The sequence below is a fragment of the Panthera pardus genome, unplaced genomic scaffold (assembly GCF_024362965.1).
Source record: "Panthera pardus isolate Hobbes unplaced genomic scaffold, ASM2436296v1 HiC_scaffold_16, whole genome shotgun sequence".
Taxonomy (NCBI): Eukaryota; Metazoa; Chordata; class Mammalia; order Carnivora; family Felidae; genus Panthera; species Panthera pardus.
The window spans coordinates 108,802,315-108,824,172 of record NW_026526721.1 but is presented as its reverse complement, the minus strand read 5'-3'; the positions used below and the strand labels follow the sequence as shown (position 1 = coordinate 108,824,172).

Here is a 21,858-nt window from a genome sequence, read left to right as displayed (position 1 = left end):
GCACCGCTTCTTTGGAATTTTTTAAATTAAGTTCTCAAGTATGTTACTGATCCTATTTCTTAGATTGCTAATACGTGTTCTAGTTTAAAATTTATTCTAATATTTTGTAACAACATTAATTTTCTACATTATTTCCTTTATTAGTACTGTTATTTTTAGTTAATACATCAGTTAATCATTTTATATCAAAAGCTTAAAAAATTTTTTTGAATGTTTATTTATTTTTGAGAGAGAGAAAGACAGAACATGAGCAGGGGAGGGGCAGAGAGAGAGGAAGATACAGAATCTGAAGTGGGCTCCAGGCTCTAACTGTTAGCACAGAGCCTGACGTGGGGCTTGAATTCACGAATCATCAGATCATAACCTGAGCCAAAGTTGGATGCTTAACCAACTGAGCCACGCAGGTGCCCCTATATCAATATTTTTAATAGCTTGTATCAAAAAATTCCACATTTTCTTTCGTTTTCTTGATAATGCAAAATTGTTATTGTCTAAAGTTGTCTCTCTTCTTAGGGAATACAAGATAGATTTTAGATTGTTTGTGTTTGTTTGCTGTAGCAGTTTTTCTGTCATACTTTGAGACTTTCTGCCCTTCAACAGTAACAATGACAGTTGCCACTATTCTTATTGCTCTACTACTCTGATTACTACTGCTAAGACCATTACTAATGCCACTTACCAACACCACCACCAGAAGTTCATCCTTTCTCATTATTACTCTTTTCTAGGCCCTATATCACTCAAAATACTATCAGGAAGCAAAATCCAATTCAGAAGATTGAAGAAACTTTCATGTAAGTAAACCTTACAGTGTTGTGGTTGGGATTAAAGAAACCAGTAAGGGATGTTGAGGAGCCCAAAGATCCTCAATGGTGGAGAACCCTTACCATTCTGCAGGCCTCAAATGGTAAGAGTAGAAAATAGTGTTACTAGCAAGCCAAGCTGGAGGACCAAGCTGGGATAACCAGCAGAGTCATGTGCTAAACACTTTAAATATATTATGTCTTTTAATTCCCACAGTGAGATAGGTGTTATTATTACATGAATTTATATAACTTACCCAAAGACACAAAGCCAAAAAATTGCCAATCTAAGTCTCCTAACCATCTCTGACTTCAACATCCATACTCCTACCTTCTGCAATGATAATTTTTTTTAATCAAATCCTTATTGAGCCCCTTCTGTAGCAGGTACTGCCAGAGGTATTGACCATAGACTAATGGACAAAAGCCACATGATCCTTCCTCTCATATAATTTTCTTACCTTTGGCGGGGGACAGATCTGCTATTCTGCTATTTTCCTTAAACTAGTGTGGGAGACATCTCTCTAACCCCCTCAGACCTTCCTCTTCACGAACAACATGGAGGTTTGAGTGTTGTTGGCATATGTTCATTCATTTTCCTGCGAACCAAAGGAAGGGAGGTGGGACTTAGGCAGAAGAGATTTTTTTTCTGCTGTTTGTCTCAAAATTTGTTGGAGCTCAATCTCCACATCCAGTAAGCCTGGCTGAGGACCCAGCTGGTACCACAACAGCACATACGGTGTTGCTGGGAAGAGGTGTTCTCTTGCTTCAGTGTGTTCACCCAGGATGAAAAGTCAACCAGAATGACATTCTGTGCTTCTGATTTTAGGTCCTTGAGTATTTGGTCATTTGTTGTCTGCAGTTTGTTTCACAGTAGACCTGCTTCCAAATTGTAGCCCATCAAGTAAGAAGCTGCTTAGCCTCGAGGTTTTCCTCAATTGTGGCTGAGCTGCAGTTGAAGAATTGGCTCAAGACAAAATATTTTGGTTCTTTCCCACAGTTTATTCATGCGTATAGCCCATGCCTCTCTAACTGGTGGATATTATTGGTGGCTTTCATATTTGTTTGTTTGCTTATTTCTGCAACACCTGAATTTCACTTAATTTCTGCAACACCTTAATGACACTTGCTGCACTGTGTTGAGAAACTAGTGTTTTGTATACATTAGATTGAACTTGTGTCTTGATAATAACTGTTGGATTTGTAGTATGAGGTTAAGACCTTTCTAAAAGTCAATAGAGATCATTTTTATTGCTCTTTTTTTAGTTCTGTTGGTTAGCTTTACTGCTACGAGGGAGTAAAACCCTTGTAAATGTGCCCTTTTCTTACAAATTCTCCATACATGTTTTAAAAAATACATGCTTCAGAGCGAATTTGGTTGTAGCAAATAAAAGAAGATCAAGTTTCCCTAATAGGTGACTAAATGAAGAAGAAAATAAGGAAGTTAGGCAAAAGAGTTATTTTAAAGTGAGTGGGTTCAGATGTTCTGTTCTTAAATTTGAAATGAAAATAGGATGTTAAAACAGAAATCTGCATAGAGTTGCAAATATGGCCTTGCATTCAAACTCCAGCCGTGGCTTCAGTGAATAATGGGATAAATAGAGCACACTGTGGGAGGAGTAGAAACCTTGGGAGACGATTACAGAGGAGGAAAAGGAGCTGGATTCAGCAAAGGAGACAGAAAGATAACTGACGGAGGTTTGCACATGGTGCATTTCCTTTTAAGTGTTTTTTATTGGGTTTAATATCAAGAAATTCTTTATCTCTGGTTACAGATTTTTCCTTCCATCACTGGTGTTTCTTCATTCTCTGCTTTGCATGTGCTTTATCTTTCCCAATTAATTTAGACACATTTCCCTTATTAAGATAACATATAAATAAGGTAGCAATTCCAACTGGATATCCTTATCAGAGCAAACCTAGGTATCGTGTGGTAAAACCTCCATCATGAAATGAATGTTAACAAATCATTTTCATAGGAAGTGTCCCTTTTATAGACAACTTCATGCTCAGTGATTAGCCCAGGAGTATGACTCCTAAATTAAAAGGCATTTTCATGCTATTTTTCATTTGATCATGAGATACCTTTCACGCTGTTAATTCTCCTTTGGTAGCAATAGTTACAGCCAAGGTCTGCCGGTCACAGATGTACTCCCCTAGTATCAAACCTCTCTATTCATTTATTCAACATGCCTTAATGAAGCCTCTATAACATCACTTGTTATGTGCTGAAAACAATTAAAAAATAATACCTGAGAGTCTCTATCTTCAAGGAGATTACTGTTAATGGATTACTAATAGTCATGAGAGTCAATTTTTTCATTGTTTTCTTTTTATTAAAGGCTTTTGGTACATCTAGAACTTTGTACCAATGTAGAAATAATCATTATTTTCAAATGGAAAAATCTACCTGATTTATTCAAAGGGGAAAGGAAACATGTATTTAGAAATAAAGGAAACTGAGCTCTTTTTCCAATTGAAGGTTTCTCTCAGAAGCTACTGGCTTTAATGGGATTATCGTTGAAGAATATTAGTCTTGAGTCAGTGTGCTCTTCAGTGGTTGAGAATAATTTTCAAAAATTATAATTAATGATTATTAAGTGAGTCAATAATATAGACCCTCCTTTTGTCCAGCATGAGGCTAGGTAAGAGAAAATTTTTAGAGTAATCATGACATAAATTGAGAACCGGAAGTAACATATAAAATAAGTTTAAATACACTGCCTATGCAGTGATACTTGATAGTTTACAGATAACTAACTTATTTGATTATATACTATTCTGTCTTTTGAACTGGCATAAATATGGTAGAGCAGACAATCAGGACTGATATAGCAGGACAGATTAAAACATTACAGAAGACAAGGAAGGGAGAAACCATTTTGGACTGGAGTGGTAGACAATGTAGTCTTCTTTATTTACTTTATCTTTTTAAATTCTGTTTTCCCAGCTAGGGCCTTTAGATGCTTCTGTATTCATTCTTTAACTCAATTGTAGTGCAGATTTGAATGAACAATTAAGAGGGGAAAACACATTATTAAAGGCAGGTGGATAGGAAACAGAATAAAATTTCTATAAAAATCACCATCGAAAAGAATACAAAGAGAGGTGAATATGTGACATTTCTTTTACAGCCACTTCCTCATTTTTACTAGACCCACTGCCTGGATTCCTTTGTGCACTGAGTATGTTGTGGGCCAAGTCTAATTTCTCATGAATGTTGTGTTCTGATCATAACTCCTGCCAGCAATTTGGAGCAGTGTTGTTCAGATCAACCTGGACAACAATTACGTGCTCTGTGCACATGTTTAACTAAACCAGTGATCAGAAATGACACTTTGCAGCAAAACGGCAAAGTTGGAAACGGTGAGTGAACATTCCTTTGGTCTCTTTAATCCTCTTTGGGCCAAACAAAATAACTAAATACACATGCATACACAGATGAAGGGCTTTTAAATGCCTTTAAATGTTTTTGTATGTTTTTAAAATTTTTTCAAGGCAGCTTGAACAAACCATTGCATTTTAATGGCAATGGTGATAGTTACTAAAATGCCAAGGTGCCTGTGCTCATAACAGGTCTCTCCCAAGCCTCCCTTTATACTTCTCCTATCTTAACCTTACTGTGTTACATCGCAGGCCTCACATGTGCAGGTCACTGGTGAAGGTCAAAGGAGATCACCATGGGGAGATAAGAGAAAGATAAAGGGTATCTTACCATTTCTCAGTTTTTGTGTGTACAACACTTTCTACTTCTTCAGTCAAGGGGGCATATGGGTCAGTGTCTGCCCTCTTATTTGAACTTGATCCTGACATGTGATTCAGACAAGGCAGGAAATGGAGTTTATTTGAGCAGCTATATGTCTTTTTTTAATGCATATACACAATGCAAGTACATTTGAAACTTAAAATTAGCATATAAACTGGGCACAGTAGTCTTATGGCACTCTACTTGGAAAATGGAGCCAACATAAAATAACCAGAGAATAAATATAAGATTGTGTGGTAAGTAACTGCTAAATTGTGAATTAAAAGCAATAAATAACCAATAGCACTGCATTTATTTTCTCTCCTGTGTAAATATGTACTTTTTAAAAAAAAACATTTTTATTAGAATAACTATTCTACTCTCAGATTTATTACTATCTTCCAAAATGAAAACCATCCAAATTTCAACATACAGGATTCAGCTGCAACAGCTGTACTATTAAAAAAAAATAGCAAATACAAACCTAAGATGAACATACTTGGCTAAACAGCATTTTTCTTCATTATTGGCTTTTGGTTGTTGTTATTTTGGCTAATTTGATTTGGACAATTGACATCCACCATCTCAAAATTTCTAATCCCTTCTCGGAGTCTCTAAGTGAAAATAGTAAAAGTAAGAGGTAATTTAAAATCATTAAAATGATAAAAACAAAGAAATTCTGCAGGGGAAATAAAACTTTTTATAAACCAAGAAAAGAAGGCAAAGGCAAGAGGGTATAGAGAAACCAGCAAGACAAATTTGAAGCAGAGGAAAGAGTAATAAAAAGTATCATGTTGTTACAAAAATAAATAAAATAAAATAAAATAAAATAAAATAAAGGGGATAAGGAAATCAAAAGGAAAGGGAGAACTTCTAGAAAAAGATATTCTCTGTGGTCAAGAGAGAATTGCACAGGAGACAGTAGATGTGGGTTTCACCTTACTCATTGCTAACTGGTTCTGTGACTTTGGGCAGGATATTGAATCTTCCTGGGTTTTACTTCCAACTCTGTAAAATCACTTTTTCTCTAAAGTATAAGATCACTTTGGTTTCTCAAAGTCCTTGAGAGAAGACATTTTTACATCTCTTTGTTTCTTCTTTTGCTATTATTTACTACCAAAAAATTAAAAATAGTTAACTTGCTACATTAGACTGACTGAACACAGCAAAGTACGAATTTAATACTGCCTGTTTTGACACATGAAAAGATTCTCAACATCACTCATCATCAGGGAAACGCAAATCAAAACTAGAATTAGATATCATCTCACACCTGTCAGAATGGCTAACATCAAAGACATAAGAAACAAAAAGTGTTGGTGACGATGTGGAGTGAAAGGAACACTCGTGCACTGTTGGTGAGAATGCATATTGTGCAGCTATTATGGAAAAAAGTGTGGAGTTTCCTCAAAAAAATTAAACATAGAAGTACCCTATGATCCAATAATCACACTACTGGGTATTTACCCAAAGAATACGAAAACACTAATACAAAAAGATATATTCACCCCTATGTTTATTGCAGCATTATTTACAATAGCCAGAGTATGGAAGCAACCCCAGTGTCCCATCGATAGATGAATGGATAAAGAACTGGTATTTACATACAATGGAATATTACTCAGCCATAAAAAAGAATGAAATCTTGCCATTTGCAACAACATGGATGGAACTGAGTGTATTATGCTAAGTGCAGTAAGTCAATCAGAGAAAGACAAATACCATATGATCTCACGCATATGTGGAATTTAAGAAACAAAACAGATGAACAAGAAAAAAAGAGACAAACAAAAAAATGAGCTCAACTATAGAGAACAAACTGATTTTGTTTTGTTGTTAAGAGAAGGGAGGTGGGTGGGGGGATGGGTGAAATAGGTGAAGGGGATTAAGACTACACTTACTGTGATGAGCACTCAGTAATGTATGGAATTGTTGAATCACTATATCATACACCTGAAACTAATTTAACACTGTATGTTAATTATACTGGAAACTTAAAAACCTCTAAAAAAATACTGCCTATTTTCAGAGTTAAAATAGTTAACAGTACGGTACGTAAATGGGTCTTCATTTCTGTAGGTCTCATTTCCTGTAACTATTCACAACTCCCCTGAGTGTATGTGACGCACTGATACACTAAGAATGCCCGAATGACACAGTACCCCAGAAATACTATTTCTTTAATGTTCTCTGACTAAAATGAAAGCAAGAAAAGAGAGTGAGATGAATTTGTCTGTGGTAACTGAAGATCAGATACAGACTGAGGGCTGCGCTTATGTAAGAACAAAAGAAATTATCAGGGTATTTCTATGGTTTATAAATGTACTGCTTCTACTTTGCTTTTAAGGATTTCATTTAGTGTTTCCATTTTGATTATAATTCATGACCAAAATGAGGTAATCCTTACTAGAGTGCTGGTTACATGCAAGTGTTCAATAAATACTAGCTTATTATTATTAACTTGAAAGTGTGTTTGTATTTCATAGCTTTTACTTTTCAACTAAAAAGATGAGTTGGCAAAGGCACATTCATGCATTAGTAGTAAAGGTAGAAACCATTAAAATAATAAGGAAACAGGATTAGGAAAAGCAAGGAGACGTGGATATATAAATTACTATGAAGATGAATTTTTTGCCATGGTTTGTTCGACTTTTCACTCTGTCAATAATTAATGTCTACACACACACACACACACACACACACACACACACACACTTTAGAAATTCATGTCCACAGCAGGAAGGAAGGAATAATTTTAAAGATTCATGAATTGGAGTTTAATTTATCACAAAAGGAAATCTTTTCTGAGACTACATTCTTTGTCAGCATATGTAAAAAAAAAAGTATTTTATGTTTTTCTTTGGAGAGGCATTTTTCATTCCCATTATATCTGGAAGAAAATGGCAGTGCTTCTCTGTGAACAAAAGGCAGGTATCTGACAAGATCTAGCTTTAAAAACAATAACAGAAAGCATGAAGCCCCTTCAGTGTGTAGAACGTTCTTCCATCACAAGAATGAGTTGGTGGAGTGAGCATCACAACTTGCAAGAAAATCTTGCTCTGACTGGGAAACGGGGATCATGACAGTTTAAGATGATTGAGAAAAACTAAGTGTCCTGATCTTTATTCATAAATTTTGGTCACAAAAAAATGAAGATATGAACCACTAAGGCAGGAAAATATGATTCAAAATCATTCCTTAAATTACTAGACAGAATAGCAAAAAGCCACTTCTGCCTTGAAAATGGTTCCACTCAGGATTGAACGGCTAGAGCATCTCAGAGACAGGAGCAGTGAGAAGGCATTCAGCATTATCTCACTGGTGGGTCTAGTTTAGAGAAAGAGAGGCTATTAAACCCAACAGTACTTAAAATATTAATACATCAAACCACCAGGCAACTATAAACACATCAAGTGCTAATGCTTTGCAGTACTAAAAGCAAATACATGAAAGAAAGATGACAATCAATATTAAAGAAGAATAAGGAAGCCCAAAGAGGGACTAATCGATGATTGACACAGTTGAGTATGGGTAAGAGAAAAGAGCCACATAATACTCTTCTTGATGTTTCTTTAAATATTACTATAAAGTTTACTCATCTGGTTCACAGTTGAAATTCTTGTATATGGCAGGCACTGTGTTGGGTAATCAGGAAGTGTCAGACGACTTGAAGTTTCCTATCCAAATGGAGCTCAAAGTTTTGTTGATTAAAAAAAAAAAGAACGAAACAGAAATGAGTCATTACAGTACTGAGTCATGGGTGTTACACGCATCCATGGTGGGTATAGAGTGCAGCGGAAACACAGTGCAGGGAGCCCCCACACTGTGCCAGAAAGGTGGAGGAGGCATCTCAGGCAGGCGGAATCTGAGATGGGTCTTGAAAGGTGAGGACGTGTTCTCTAGGTAGAGTCAAGGGAAGAGAGAGGCTATTCCACACGGAATAAACAGCGTGGACGAAATCCAGAAGAATATAAGGGCAGAGACCGTTTGGGGAAAGGTGAAGGACCTGTCAGGAGAACCGCGTGCGGGGAGGCCTGAGCTCACCGGTGAGGCTGCTGGCTCAGCCAGAGTCACAGGCACAGTAAGTCTGAGGAAGTAAGTTATTCCACAATTAGACAAGCAGTGTCCAATCAATAAAGTGAGAGCAATTCCTGCACTATGTGGAATATTGACTGAGTCTAGATCCAGACCGATTTAAAAATGCGTGGAACAAGAAATTATTTTATAGCAAACACTAAAGATTAAGGAAAGTATAGATGCTTAGTCCAGACAAATCAATCTGGCAAGAAACATGTAAAAGGGTCCAAATTAGCAATGTGCCACTTGTTTTCCTTCACCCCAAATACTATCCAAACAGTGCATTGTATAGGTGTTATTATATCCTTCCCATCTCTCACAACATGCATATGTACACATGTATATACACACAGAAGGGATACTGCAGGACTACTTTGGACCCATTTAGGAACATCAGAAAACTATTTAGCTAGTAAAACTTCAATGAGGTCTCTCTTGTTTCTATTTCCAAAGGAAAAACATTGCACCATACTTACAAGCTGCATGTGTTTTCTCCATCAGCAAATACATGTCATATGTCAAAATAAACTGGCCAAGAAAGTGTAAATAAATGATTCAGTACAGCCCCATTACCAGTACTGGAAAAAAACAGAATGTAAAACTCAGAGTACAACTCCTACAGACTGTGAGTCAGGAACACCATGTTTTCCCATAATGGGCGGTACGCGCTGTAATGAGAAGCGGGAGGTGGAGGGAAAGCTCTAACATCAATGGGTGCCATGGTGCCCTGTGAACTCAGACTCTCCTTAACATATTGAGATGCCCTACTTTGCAGTCTGTCTCCTCCACATGGAATAATAATGCTCCTCAAAGGACAAGAACGGCTTAATATTCATTCACCTTTTTCCCTCAATACCTAACACAACTTAAGCACCAAACAAATCCATTAGGCTGAATCAACTTACAGAACCAATATGAGAGTCAAAAACTGTGTTAAATAAGATCAGAAGAGCCTAGCATAACTGTTTACCATGTCTGAGCAATGACTAAACCCCTCTCAACAGGTGAGGCACTGTGGTTGTCCATGGGAAGCCCACAGAAATAAGAAGAGCAGAGAAGAGAACAGAAACTAAGCTTTGTCAGTTACCAGGGCAGGAGCCCTGCTGGGAAAGGGATCTTTGCTTCAACCTTGGTAGACCAGAAAATACCATTCACTCCACTGACCAAGTTTCTAGGCATGCGTCACATTATGTTCTGAATATATCTTTGTGACACTTTCAGTTATTATTTTAGCACAGCATCTCTGATTTTATTAGGTCATGGGAGTTGTCAGCAAATAACACTGTGCCTGGCACATAGTGGATATCACAAAAATTATTGAATAAATATATTTGAATTTTTCCTCTCAAACTGGCTATTAGTAACTGTAGGCTACCATGGACTGTAGCTGGAACTGGCCGCATGTCATTCTTGGCTGAGCTCAAGCCAGGGCAATAAAACTACTATCAACCCTGTTATCAACAGCCACTGCCAACATTCTGATAGTGCCAGACCCTGTTCCATGTTTTTCATGCGCATTAACTCATTTGGTCCTCACTAATGATCCCATGGATAACTATTATTATGATCCTAACTTTGTAGAAGCTGAAACTGAGGCATAGAAAGATAGGAATAAGGGAAATGTGAAGGCAAAGTCTTATTAAGGAAGACCCGGCTGTTAATTACCAAGTCACAAGGATTATGATTCATTATTACTTAGAAGTCACCCATATATGAGGGGTGACCAAGAGTGAAGGGTGAGTTAGTGCGCTAGATGCAGGAGCTGGTAATTGTCCTGGACTGCAGTGAGAAAAATCAGAAACAAGGCTGGGTTTTTCTGGGGTCAGATCTGATGTCATAAAGATGACAACAGCAATTTAGAAAAGTCACAATTCTATGTATTGAAGTCAGGCTTCACTACCCCAATTTGATGGAGGAAGAAAAATTACCAATATCTTGTCAAGTTGACAGCTCCTCAATTCTGGGGTTTGGCATCACAGCTTAGGGAGTGCTAGAATGCATCTACAACTTGCAGGGACAGGACTATGGTAAGCAAGGACTGACTGACACAAAGTAGATTTAATCTTTTTCAAGTCATTCATTTAATGTCCTTTGGAGTGTTTGAGAGCTCTTGGCTACTTGGGCTCAGACATTTATACAGTGAAATTTTTAATGCAACATTGAAATTCAAGTGGCGTATGAAATTACCCAATTCAGTTCAAATATCTACCTTCTACCATGAATACCTGCTCAAGTCAACAAATTCTCTTTATATCCAGAAAAGAGCAAGACTAATTAAGCACTACAGTTTTGTTGATCTAATAAGTAACACATCTAATAAATAAGTGAAGTTTGTGGCAGGGTCAGGGGACTCCTCCATCCTGCTAATTAACCAAAATTTAACTTTCTAAGAAGATGCTACAAGGGAAGGGGAAGATGAGGCTTTAACCTAAATTACTTGGAGCCCATGCATTTTATGAAGCTTTAAGCAATGGTTTCTATGCATGTGTTTGGGGTTTTTTTTTTTTAATGGAAAGAATATCCTTAGCTTTTGTTTCATTGAAGAAGTCAGGACACTAGAAAAGATTAAGTGGTACAGGTATAAAGGCAATAAGTTAGAATTAAGAAAATTTCCATAATTCAATCTACTGAACTTTCTACACTGAACTAAAGGGATACCAAAAATCCTTTTCACCAGAGAGGGGTTAACTGGTCATTACTATTCATGCTCTTTCCTTAGAAAATACACATTTGTATCCTAATGGAATGTATCATAATAACCGATGTAAACCTGGCCCTGACATCAGATCCTGAAGTTCAAATCCCAGACCCACTTCTTGCTGGCTGTATAAACTGGAAGAAGTTACCTAACATCTCTCTTGCTCAGTTCTCATCAGTGAAATGATTGTAACAATACACCTACCTCCTACTGCTGTTGAGAGGATTAAATTGAATTGTTTACAAAGCCCTTATCAAAGCACCTGGCATTTAAGAAATGTAATCTATGTGGTTATGATTATATAGTTGTGATGAAATGTTCCATTAAAAAATTAATTTCCCCTAATTTGTAAGTTTTTTTTTTTCCAGACATCCATGATGGACCAGCTGCCAATCTTGAAGAATCTGGTCTCCATCTGCATTTACTGCGTTATCCTTTGGATTATTTTGTTAGGTACCAAGGAATCCATTGGTTATAAGCTGCTTTTGTTTTCCAGTGATGACATTGTGCCAGGTTTTTGCAAGTTTCCTCAAATATGAGTTGTAACTTAATATTAAGTAAAGCTTGAAACTCTTGGCATCTACACTTCCTTATACTTGGCAAAATAGAACTTACTGTTCTTAAGACAAAAGGCGCAGAGTTCTTTTGAGTTTTTACAGAACGATGTGTATACATGAGGAATTGTTGGTAATCCAAAAGCATAGAATTAAAATTCCCATAAAATATGTATTTTGTTTTAGCTCCTTTGATTTTGATTTCAGCTCAGGTCATGTTCCCAGAGTTGTGGGATCAAGCCCCCTCGTCGGTCTTTGCGGTGAGCATGGAACCTGCTTAAGATTCTCTCTCTCTCTCTCTCTCTCTCTCTCTCTCTCTCTCTCTGCCCTCTCTCCCCTGCTCACACTTTCTATCTCTAAAATAAAAATTTATTAATTAATAGAATATATATCCACCCCTCTAACTTCGCTGTCACGATCATAATCTAAGCCCTTTTTATCTTCCCTGCTTCTTCTACTTCTGTATGCTGTTGAAGTCCTCATCTGACTTTTACAGCTGCATTTACCTTTACAACATCACATCGTAGACTATTGTTTAATAAATACCAGCCAATCTCCTTCTAAGCCAATCTCTTCTCACGTTCTGGACTGAGCACACCACTCCACTTCTGTTCTCAACGTTATAGAAAATGTTCCCGCTGTATTGCAGCCATGTGGCTTGAATGAGAACCATCATGCTCTAATGGATTTTACCCTCCCCAGTACCTGAAGTCATGTTTTACTTGTGTTTTCTACACTTTGCAATTGAAAGAGTGTTTGTTACATAGCCTAAACTCCAAGTTAGAATAAAAACATCCAGTTTAAAGTTCTGCTCAAGGCTATCTCATCCAGAAGATGTCCCTGAGTCTCCTATAGATGAGTAATCTGCTCAGGTGTAATAGTTTATTTACATGTCTCTTGTAGCACTCTCCAATTTTTAAGTTCTACAATAATATTAGTGTGTGTACATAACTTCCTCCCCTGCTAAGCTCTTTGGTGAGTGTACAATAAACACCTGATAAATGTTTATTGAACAAGTGAATGACTAGATGGATGAGGACAAAATCTTTGCAAAGGATTCTCTAAGCCTTCTTGCTTTTCATCCAGATGTTTGGCATCATAGAGACACTTCTGAAAAGGAAATAAATTGGTAATAAATGTTGTTTTCTCTCAGCTTCCATTCAAGTCATTAAGAACCAGTCATATCGTCACAATGTTCTAACTTCATGTTTGCGCTTCTTCAACTTTCACAGCCAAACACCTGCAGTTAACCAACCACACATTCCAGAGTATTTTTAACATGACTCCAATTGGTCTGGGAGGTTAACCACCTCTGAGTGTCCAGCTGAAAACCAAACTAAACATCAGTATTTTCAGAGACTTCTTTAATAACATGTGAAAGCCAGAGATTTATCTTCTCTCATTAAGCAGCTCACTGGCCAGAGTACGCTGACCGCCTCTTGTCCACTGGAATCACAACATGGACATCTCTATTGTGAATACACTAAAAGGGTCAGGAAGTCCTAGAAGTTTCTATTTTCAAATGCTGTACATTAAGGTGTTAGAACTATTATTTTGCCAGACACCCAGACTGAAAGAAAATGTAACTAATTCTTAGCTATCACAGTTTCTCTCTCAGACCCTCCTTCCATTTCAGTCAATAGACTTCAAGTGAAAAATGCTACTAAACTTTCCCTTTAGAGCAGCAGTAATACCAGCTACACCACTACCTATCACTTTTAAACTAGGCTGTCTGGCTTTCAAGATCCAGGTCAAATTGTTCTGCACTAAAGGTATCAAAAATATTTCCTCTAATAACTCTATGTTTTAGGACACTCTAAGCTAGCTTTACATCTGCAAGGTTACCTCCGTAAGATCAATAATACATGGCCAAATTTTTATCCTATATAACTAACACTATTTTATAATGTAGGTTGGTTTTTGTTTTATTTTGGGTTTTTGTTTGTTTGGTTGTTTGGTTGGTTGGTTTTGGGGGTTTTGTTGTTGTTGTTGTTATTGTTTTTGTTTGTTTTTTGGCGAGTAGACAGGATAATATTTCATTTCAGATTTTGGGTATCTTGAGAAAACAATGGTAAAAGATTCATTATTTATATTGTACATAGTGAATTGATGAAATCATTTTATATTTAGTGGGATTATTAATGACCACATAGTAAAAAGAAAAAAATTATTTTGATCTAGGAAATATATATATATATATATACATTTCTCTACTGAGCAAAACTCAAAATCACATAACATTGCTTATAAGAGGTTTACATATAAGCATAGCCAATCTCAAAATCTAACTTCAAATGTATTAAATATCTACTCTCTGCATAACATCTCATTAGGTTTTAAGCAGCATCATATGGGTGACTTTTGTTTTCTTAGAGGCTAGATGCGTATTTGGAGGGGTTGTGTAGAAATAATCAACAATTAGTTCTTCAATGAGTACAGTATCTTCAATGAGTACCTTTAGACATATTTCCTTGTGCTGCCCTTAAAACTAGAAGGTAAATACACTATATGAAAACATTCTATATGACTGGATCTAGCTATTATTCCTTGACTTGTTTCTAAGGCTATGCATACTTAAGGTTGTTGTTTATGAGCCTTGAGAGTCCCCATCCCCTAATCTGTGGCCTACCCGCCTGAAATGAGATTAAAATTCTCACCATCATTATTATTCTTTTGATTTATGTTATTTTTTTCACAGCGTGGGTAAATTTGCAAACTGGAGAAAATGGGATATACCAGAAACTTAGAATGGATTTGTAGGAGATTTTCAAACTACCTGCATGGTAAGTTTCTCTCTAACCTTCCACTCAAAAAAAAAATTGCATTACAGCTTGCTCTTACCCTGTATTTTTGGGTGTTTTTGTAATATACAAGTTTTCATTTTTTCCCCTCTAATTTTGGTACTGTATGTAAGGCAAAGATCTTCCCCCTGTAGGTGAGAGATTCAGGCTAACTCGATCCCTTCTAATCAAACAACAAGGTTATTTTGCCTAGAAATCTTTTAAAATTCTCCCTGGGAACCAACACAGCATGATATGGGTTGAATTTCCTAAGGACTTGGCTCTCTCCAGGTACTTTTGATAATCCCCATACAAAGCATTGTGCTGCTCCAGACTGATATTAGCCAGGCACATGAAAGCCACCAGCCACTGTAACCCAGGCAAAAACAAGCCAAAAGTTGGTAGTCAGACTGTTGCTACAATTCAGATTCATGGCACTTAATTCAACATGCATTTATCAAAAAAAATGTATGATATTCAAGACACTGAACATGACCTCAAGGAGTTTCACACATTGAGATAAAGTAGAAACTCACAGGAACTTAGATGCCATGTCTTTTTAGTTTTTGCCTGTAGGGGAAAGAAGCTGGGAAAAGATATTTGGTTATACTTAATTTTGGCTTTGAGAGATGGGACCTAGGTCTTCCTAGCCTTGAAAAGAAATATAAATGACCAGGAAGAGGAAGGAGAAGAAGGAGAAGGAGAGGACTTTTTGAGGTTATCAAGTGTAATAAACTTGAATGATTACTATTTATTACTACTCTTCCTTAACAATTAAGACCCCAGTGTCTTTTTCTACCTGTAGGACTTTGCAAGATCAGAGAACTAACATGTATTTGGTAGCTAATTCATGTCAACCACTATACTAGGGATGAGGCATACATCTCTTTGCTTAGAGCAGTGGTAAGACGGACCTTGGCATTCCAAAATGTTGATAGGAAAAGTAGGATACATTTTAATTTCTTTAGGAATTAATTAAATAACCTCTAACTTTGTGTGAAACAAATTCCCAGAACATTAAACACACTCATCTTCAAACCTAAATGTTAATAGATGCATTCAGAATTGTCAGCTGCTTGGAACTCACTCCATTATCAGTGCTAGGCAGAGCCATGTTGGAGGTGAGACAAAAGAAAAACTATGTGTGCATCTCTATATTTATCAAAATATCCTCTCATAGTTTAAACCAAGTGGAAAGAGTTAATAAAAGTTCTACAATCAAAACAGTGTTCACACACCATTGTCAGTCCTCATAAACCACCTGGCACACACCATGAGGGCCACATTGGCTAAAAACTATGGGCTGGTTAGAAATAACTGTTCCAGTTATGCAAAAATATAGGATGGAAAACAAATAAATAATAGCCCATCTTTATTTCTAATTTTAATTTTTTTCATCATGGATTTTTGTGTTAATTTTTATTTTCAAAATATTATTTTAATTATTGAGTTTTTTTCATGCCCCCTTAAATTTTGCTCCAAGGCAAGTGACATTTATCCCAGCCCATCCCTGTCCATTATTGTAACTTATCTAAGATTGATTTAAGTTTCAAAGTTTCTTTCCTGTCCACCTTGTTCATTGAGCCAAGACTCCAGTACCTTTTTTTGGTGATTAAAAAGTCAGACAATGGCTGGGAAAGGAATTTTAAAAATGAAGATCAATAATGCAAAACAAAACAACAAAAGAGCAATGTACTAATATTTGAGAGTTAACAGTATTTGCCTAGCACTTTTTCACTTGTGACATTGAGAATGGTTTAATCTTACTTTGATCAACATTTAAGAATTTGCTATTTAGTGGGTTATAACTCTTTCATATTTTCAGAGATACTTTTTGAACCATTATACTGGTCAAAGCACAGCTGTGTGTATTATATCCCTAGTGTAGATTTAAGGGAACTAAAATTTTTAAAAGAAAAAATTTTGAACTTTTAAAAATTAGAAGAGTAATAGTTTTTCTGTGACTTTTTGTCACTGTACATGCAGAGCTGACAAGAAATGCAAGGACCCTGGTTAACCTCACCTCTAGATTATTGGAGTGACTAACTGAACACATTTTACTCAACTAAGTGGCTTGAATCCATTATTCAGGAATATAGTGAAGGTTTGCTTTTCAGTGAATGTTTCTTAAAACAAACAAACAAACAAAAGAATGCTGATTATTTACATACATAATCAGCTCAAACACAGAAAAACCGTATTTCTTCAGTGCCTTTTTTCTAATCTCACAGAGAAGGAACTATCCATAATAAACCAGAGGAATGAATTCCTCCAAGTCTTTTAGAGAACAGAGCAAACATTTGAGGTTGCAAAAAAGTAAGACCTCTGTACACCTGCATGCCAGTAAATGTGCCTAGAAAACTCATTATTGCATTCATTTCCTAACCAAAAATAAAGTCCTAGAATCATAATTTGGGTCTGCTTTGTTAGACAATACTAAAGTATTCTAACACTGTTTATGATAAAGAGTACTAAGACTTTTTAAAAATCCAGAGTCTGTGTTTCCCTTGAGTTTCTAAATTTCCTTTTTTATTCGAAATACCATTGCATTTATACACTAGCTCTTGCCATTCTTCATTAAGAGGCAAATTAATGCCTTTATTTTGTCCCAGATATGTGGCATGTTGTACACAGTTGTCTCTGTCCTTCAATGAGTAATGAATTTTGATCTTCTATATTTAGCCTTGCCCATTCTCCCCCTTTCGTCTAGAAAGAATGGATTCCCACTTTCCACCTTAACACACTTAGTGAATTGCTTTTAATTTGGAACCTCCAAGAAAACGTTTCAGAAATGTCTTTATAACTTTTGTTCTCTGATGAACTCATCACTGTTGTCAGTCAGACCTTATTTGAATCCCAGGTCCAACACAGACAAGCCAAGTGACCCTCATGTAGGCAAATTACATTACCCTCTGACCTCCTTTCTTAATCAGCTTCTTGTGGATAGTAGTGCCTACCTCAAAGCAGAACTGTAAGGATTAAAGCAATAACATATCTAAAGTGCCTACTACTGATTACTAGCAATTTCAAACAGTTCGGCTCAACAGATGCTGCCTTCCATCCTCCTGGGAAGAGGCTAGTCAGGCAGGGACTTATAGGGCAATGGACTTCCCTGAGAGGAAATGCAATGTATCTCATGCAAAGTCCATAGAAAACAAGGTGGACCATAAGTGTAAGACACTAACCTCTGTCCCCATCTAAGGTGGTTGATTTTTTTGCTTTTGTTAGTTTTGGTAGAAAAATCAATCAAAAGCTGGCTCTGCTCTAGCTTTACAGAACTTTTCCAGTGGGATATAGTAAAAGGATTTTCTTTCCATTTCTTTGGTCATTTTCCAATTTCCTAAGGGTCATATTTGCTGAAGTACACATTAATTTTTTTTTCTTTCCCCTACTAGGAAAGCCTAAGATGAAATCTTAATTTCTTAAACACTGGGTGTTTTGTTAAATTCCCATCACAAGTTTTCGTGACCTGTGATAAGAAAAGACTTTGAGAGAAGACCACAGAGACCTTAGGACACTGCTGCTTACAGATACTACTGTTTCTGGAAGGCATTGAATAAAACTGCTAAATTGTTAACTTCAAACATTGCCTTGGTTTCTACATCAAATAACAAAGATTTCTGAAAAAGTTTTATTTTTTATTCCAACTTCTAGACAGACTTTTTTGCTTTCTTCAACAAAAGCTAACCTTCTTTTCCTTTACTTATTCCCAGTGGGGCAAACCCTCATTCTGTTCCTAAAACCCATCAGTTCCCTGCCTTGGGGCAAAGCGCCCTTTGATGTGAATGGGAGCTCGAATGTGGCCCAAAATGTGGGGACAAGACACAGGGATGAGATGGTAAACCAGACCTTGACATTTAATATTCATAACCTCAGATTTAGTTCCCATGATATTCAAGTAGGAGGAATGAAAATATATCCACATTTCAGCAAAAACCCTTGTTATTCTTGCTAGCTTTATCATCAATTTATTTGGAAGGGTAGTTGAGGGGGAAGACTGCAGAAACGTAAACTGGAGTTACAAGTCCAATCCTGTTCTCCTCTAAACATGTAGCATTTCCCACATGTTTTGTTTTCATGAATTTTGCAACCCATCACCAGTTTAGCCACTGTGTAGATCATATTCTTGCCAAGCCAAAACATAATTGTGACACTCTAAAAATCAGCTTTTCTGAATTAAAGCAAAATCGGCTCAATTAATGAAACTAATAAGTTGCATCAACTATTTATAAGTTTATTTTCAGAAGTGGGGAGGGGCAAAGAAAGAGGGAGAATCTCAAGCAGGTTCCATGCTGTCAGCTCAGAGCCCCATGTGGGGCTCCAACTCAAGAACTCATGACCTGAGCTGAATTCAAGAGTCAGACATTTAACTGACTGAGCTACCCAGGTACTCCTAGTTACATCAATTCTTGTAAATATCCTTTAATCACGGATAATCTTGGTTAAATCCCTATTCTTCTTGTAGTTAAGACTCAAGAGTGAGGGCACCTGGGTGGCTCAGTCAGCTAAGCATCCGCCTTCGGCTCAGGTCTTGATCTCACAGTTTGTGATTGTGAGCCCCCTGTTGGGCTCTGTGCTGACAGCCTGTTCAGAGCCTGGAGTCTGCTTTGGATTCTGTGTCTCCCTCTTTCTCTCTGCCCCTCCCCCCATTCATGCTCTGTCTCTATCTCTCTCTCAAAAATAAACATCAAAAATTTTTTTTAAAAAAGACTGAAGAGTGATAATTATTAATCGTTTAATTATCAAAGATTTGTGCCCACATTGGCTATATTTTATTTCAGCTTTAAATGGGAAAAATTGAGGGGAATTATTGTGATTCCTCTTCAACATGTCAAAATAAAAATTTTTCTGCCACCATCTAGAGACAATTTCTAGCTAGCTAAAATGATAATAATGGATACTTCTAGATTAGTATGGATGATTTTCCCTTTCTCTCTTTATACCTTTTTTTCTCTTTGTTTTCCAAATTTTCTACAAGGAGCATGTCCTGTTTTAGTAATAAGTACAAAATATTTTGATCAAATGAGGAATAAGCTAACTTTCTCCGAGGACAAAATTTCCCACCATTTTGTGGAGAAGACGTGTTTTGAACAAGATGCTGGATGAATGTCACTTGGCAGAGAAGAGGAGAGGAGCAATGCTCAGAGAGTAATGACAGATAAGGATTATCTCGCAGAAAGTATCATCTGGTGGCCAGCCTTGAAGCACATTTGAAGGTTCTTAGAATTTATAGAAATTTGTGTTCACTGTAATTTTCCTAGCATGAATTGTTCAAAAGCAAACTTATATTTTATAATGATGATTCCTATAGCAATGGTTGCACAAACTAGATACTTTGCTATATTCTCTTTGATTGATTTGATTGATTACTGCTTTGTCCATTCATTGGTTTTCCAACTTTTTTGTTCATAACCCACAGAAGGAAATATATTCTGAAGGACAACTCAGCACACACATGCACACATATACATTCACATCATTACCGAGATCTATTTCAATACCTGTACCTGTATCAGGACTCCCCATATCTATATAAAATTGTTCTGCTGCAACACCTATCCTTGCAACACTCCTGTTCTATCTTGTTCTGTTTCATTCTATTCCATTCTGTTTAAAAGTAAATACTGGCCATGTCCTACTAAATTAATTCTATGATGTACTTGTGACTTAAAAAACACGAGTTTAGTACATTCTTAGGTGACAAAGTCCCCCTGCCTGAAAGCAAAAGTCTAGCAAATACATTATTTTAGCAGTCCTGGTTTGACTTTAAATGCCAGGGCCATGGCTATATAAAAGACAAAATAAAAGAATCATCAGGACTTATTTAGGGACATTTTAATGGAGGCAAGAAAGAGAGAGCTAAGGTAACTCTAGTGTTATGTTCCTAAAGGATCTGAAGCCAGTCACTCTTTGGATAGTGTTGGAAACACCAGATTAGTGTTTTAAGGGTATGATGCCTTTAACTTTTTGCTTCAGACAGAAATTGTTCAGCAATTTTTCATTCATTTTAAAATGATCAAACTTCTTAATTTGCCTTTTTTCCCGTTTTACTTTTTATGACTTTTATGTCTCCTCCCTCCATTAATTTATAATGAGAACACAGGAAGCTATTCTGATTTCTACTTTCTTCTCCAGTGAATTTTAACATAAGCATGGTATTCTGCAAGGACACATGTGCCAGACATGTTGGAAAACAAACTGGTTTACTGAGATAATACTTCTTGAAAAGTTGTCTGTGTGCAATTCTCTCCTCCTTGTTCTCCAGCTCTCTGTGGCAATGGAAAGGCATATTCTCTACTTAAAAGATGGAAGGGTTTGACCTAAGAATTTAGTTCAAATCCTAGCTCCTGACACTTAATAGTCATATAATCTTGGAGAAGGACATAGCTTCTTGATCAGTCAGAATGTTTTCAGTGGCAAGTGACACAATCCCACATCAACCTGGATAGAGCAAAAAGGGAAACTGTTGGCTTCCAGGACTGAGTCAGTAGCTTGTAAATACTGATTCCAGGAATCTACAGCTCTCTCCACCAGTCCTCTGTTGGCTTTATTCTCAGTCTCACAGTAACTCTCTTCGAGGTAGAAAAACAAAATATGCCTAACAACTCCAAACTCACATTCTTCAGCTTAACAACTCCAAGGTGAAAAGAATTGCTTCCCTATTTGTTCCAGAAAAAAATGCCCTGAGGCTAATGCTGATTGATTCTAATTTACCTGAATTGGGTCACATGCTGATCTCTGAACCAGTTGCTGTAGCAAGAGTATGAACTGCCCTCATTTGCTGAGCCTGGAACAAGAATCCACCCATAATAGCTGGGGGAAGAGCCCACCATCTAAACTATAAGGATGGAGAATAAGAGTTCTCCAAAGGGAAATTAAAACATACTTATAAGGAGAAGAGTCAAGAAATAAAAGAGGTCGACTTTATCTCTTCAAGCCTAGTTCTCTTATATCTAAAATGTGGATGATAGTGCATAAGCTTAGGGTGAGGATTAGAAATTGCAAGCAGGTAAAGACCAGGGCAAAAGAGTAAGTACTCAATGACAGAACAAATGACAAAGATCAAGTAAATGAGATAAAATAACAATAGGTGAATGTGGGTAAAAGGGTAACACTGGTGTTCCTTTTACTATTTCTATTATACTTTTTAAAATTTGAAATTATTTCAATATAAAAAGTTTTTTTAAAGAGTAGTTTCTCA

At 36.6% G+C, this 21,858-nt stretch overlaps 1 long non-coding RNA gene across 2 annotated transcripts in view; it reads left to right on the top strand.

Annotated features, from left to right (window-relative positions):
• The window catches only part of LOC109261514 (uncharacterized), a 30,142-nt gene extending 15,494 nt beyond the window's left edge, over positions 1-14,648 (top strand). Inside the window, exons 3-5 of one of the 2 annotated variants that reach the window (XR_002077422.2) lie at positions 729-794; positions 3,938-4,169; positions 14,576-14,648. This is a non-coding gene — a long non-coding RNA (uncharacterized LOC109261514). The other variant, XR_002077423.2, reaches the window with a different exon arrangement.
• The last annotated feature ends 7,210 nt before the right edge of the window (positions 14,649-21,858 follow it).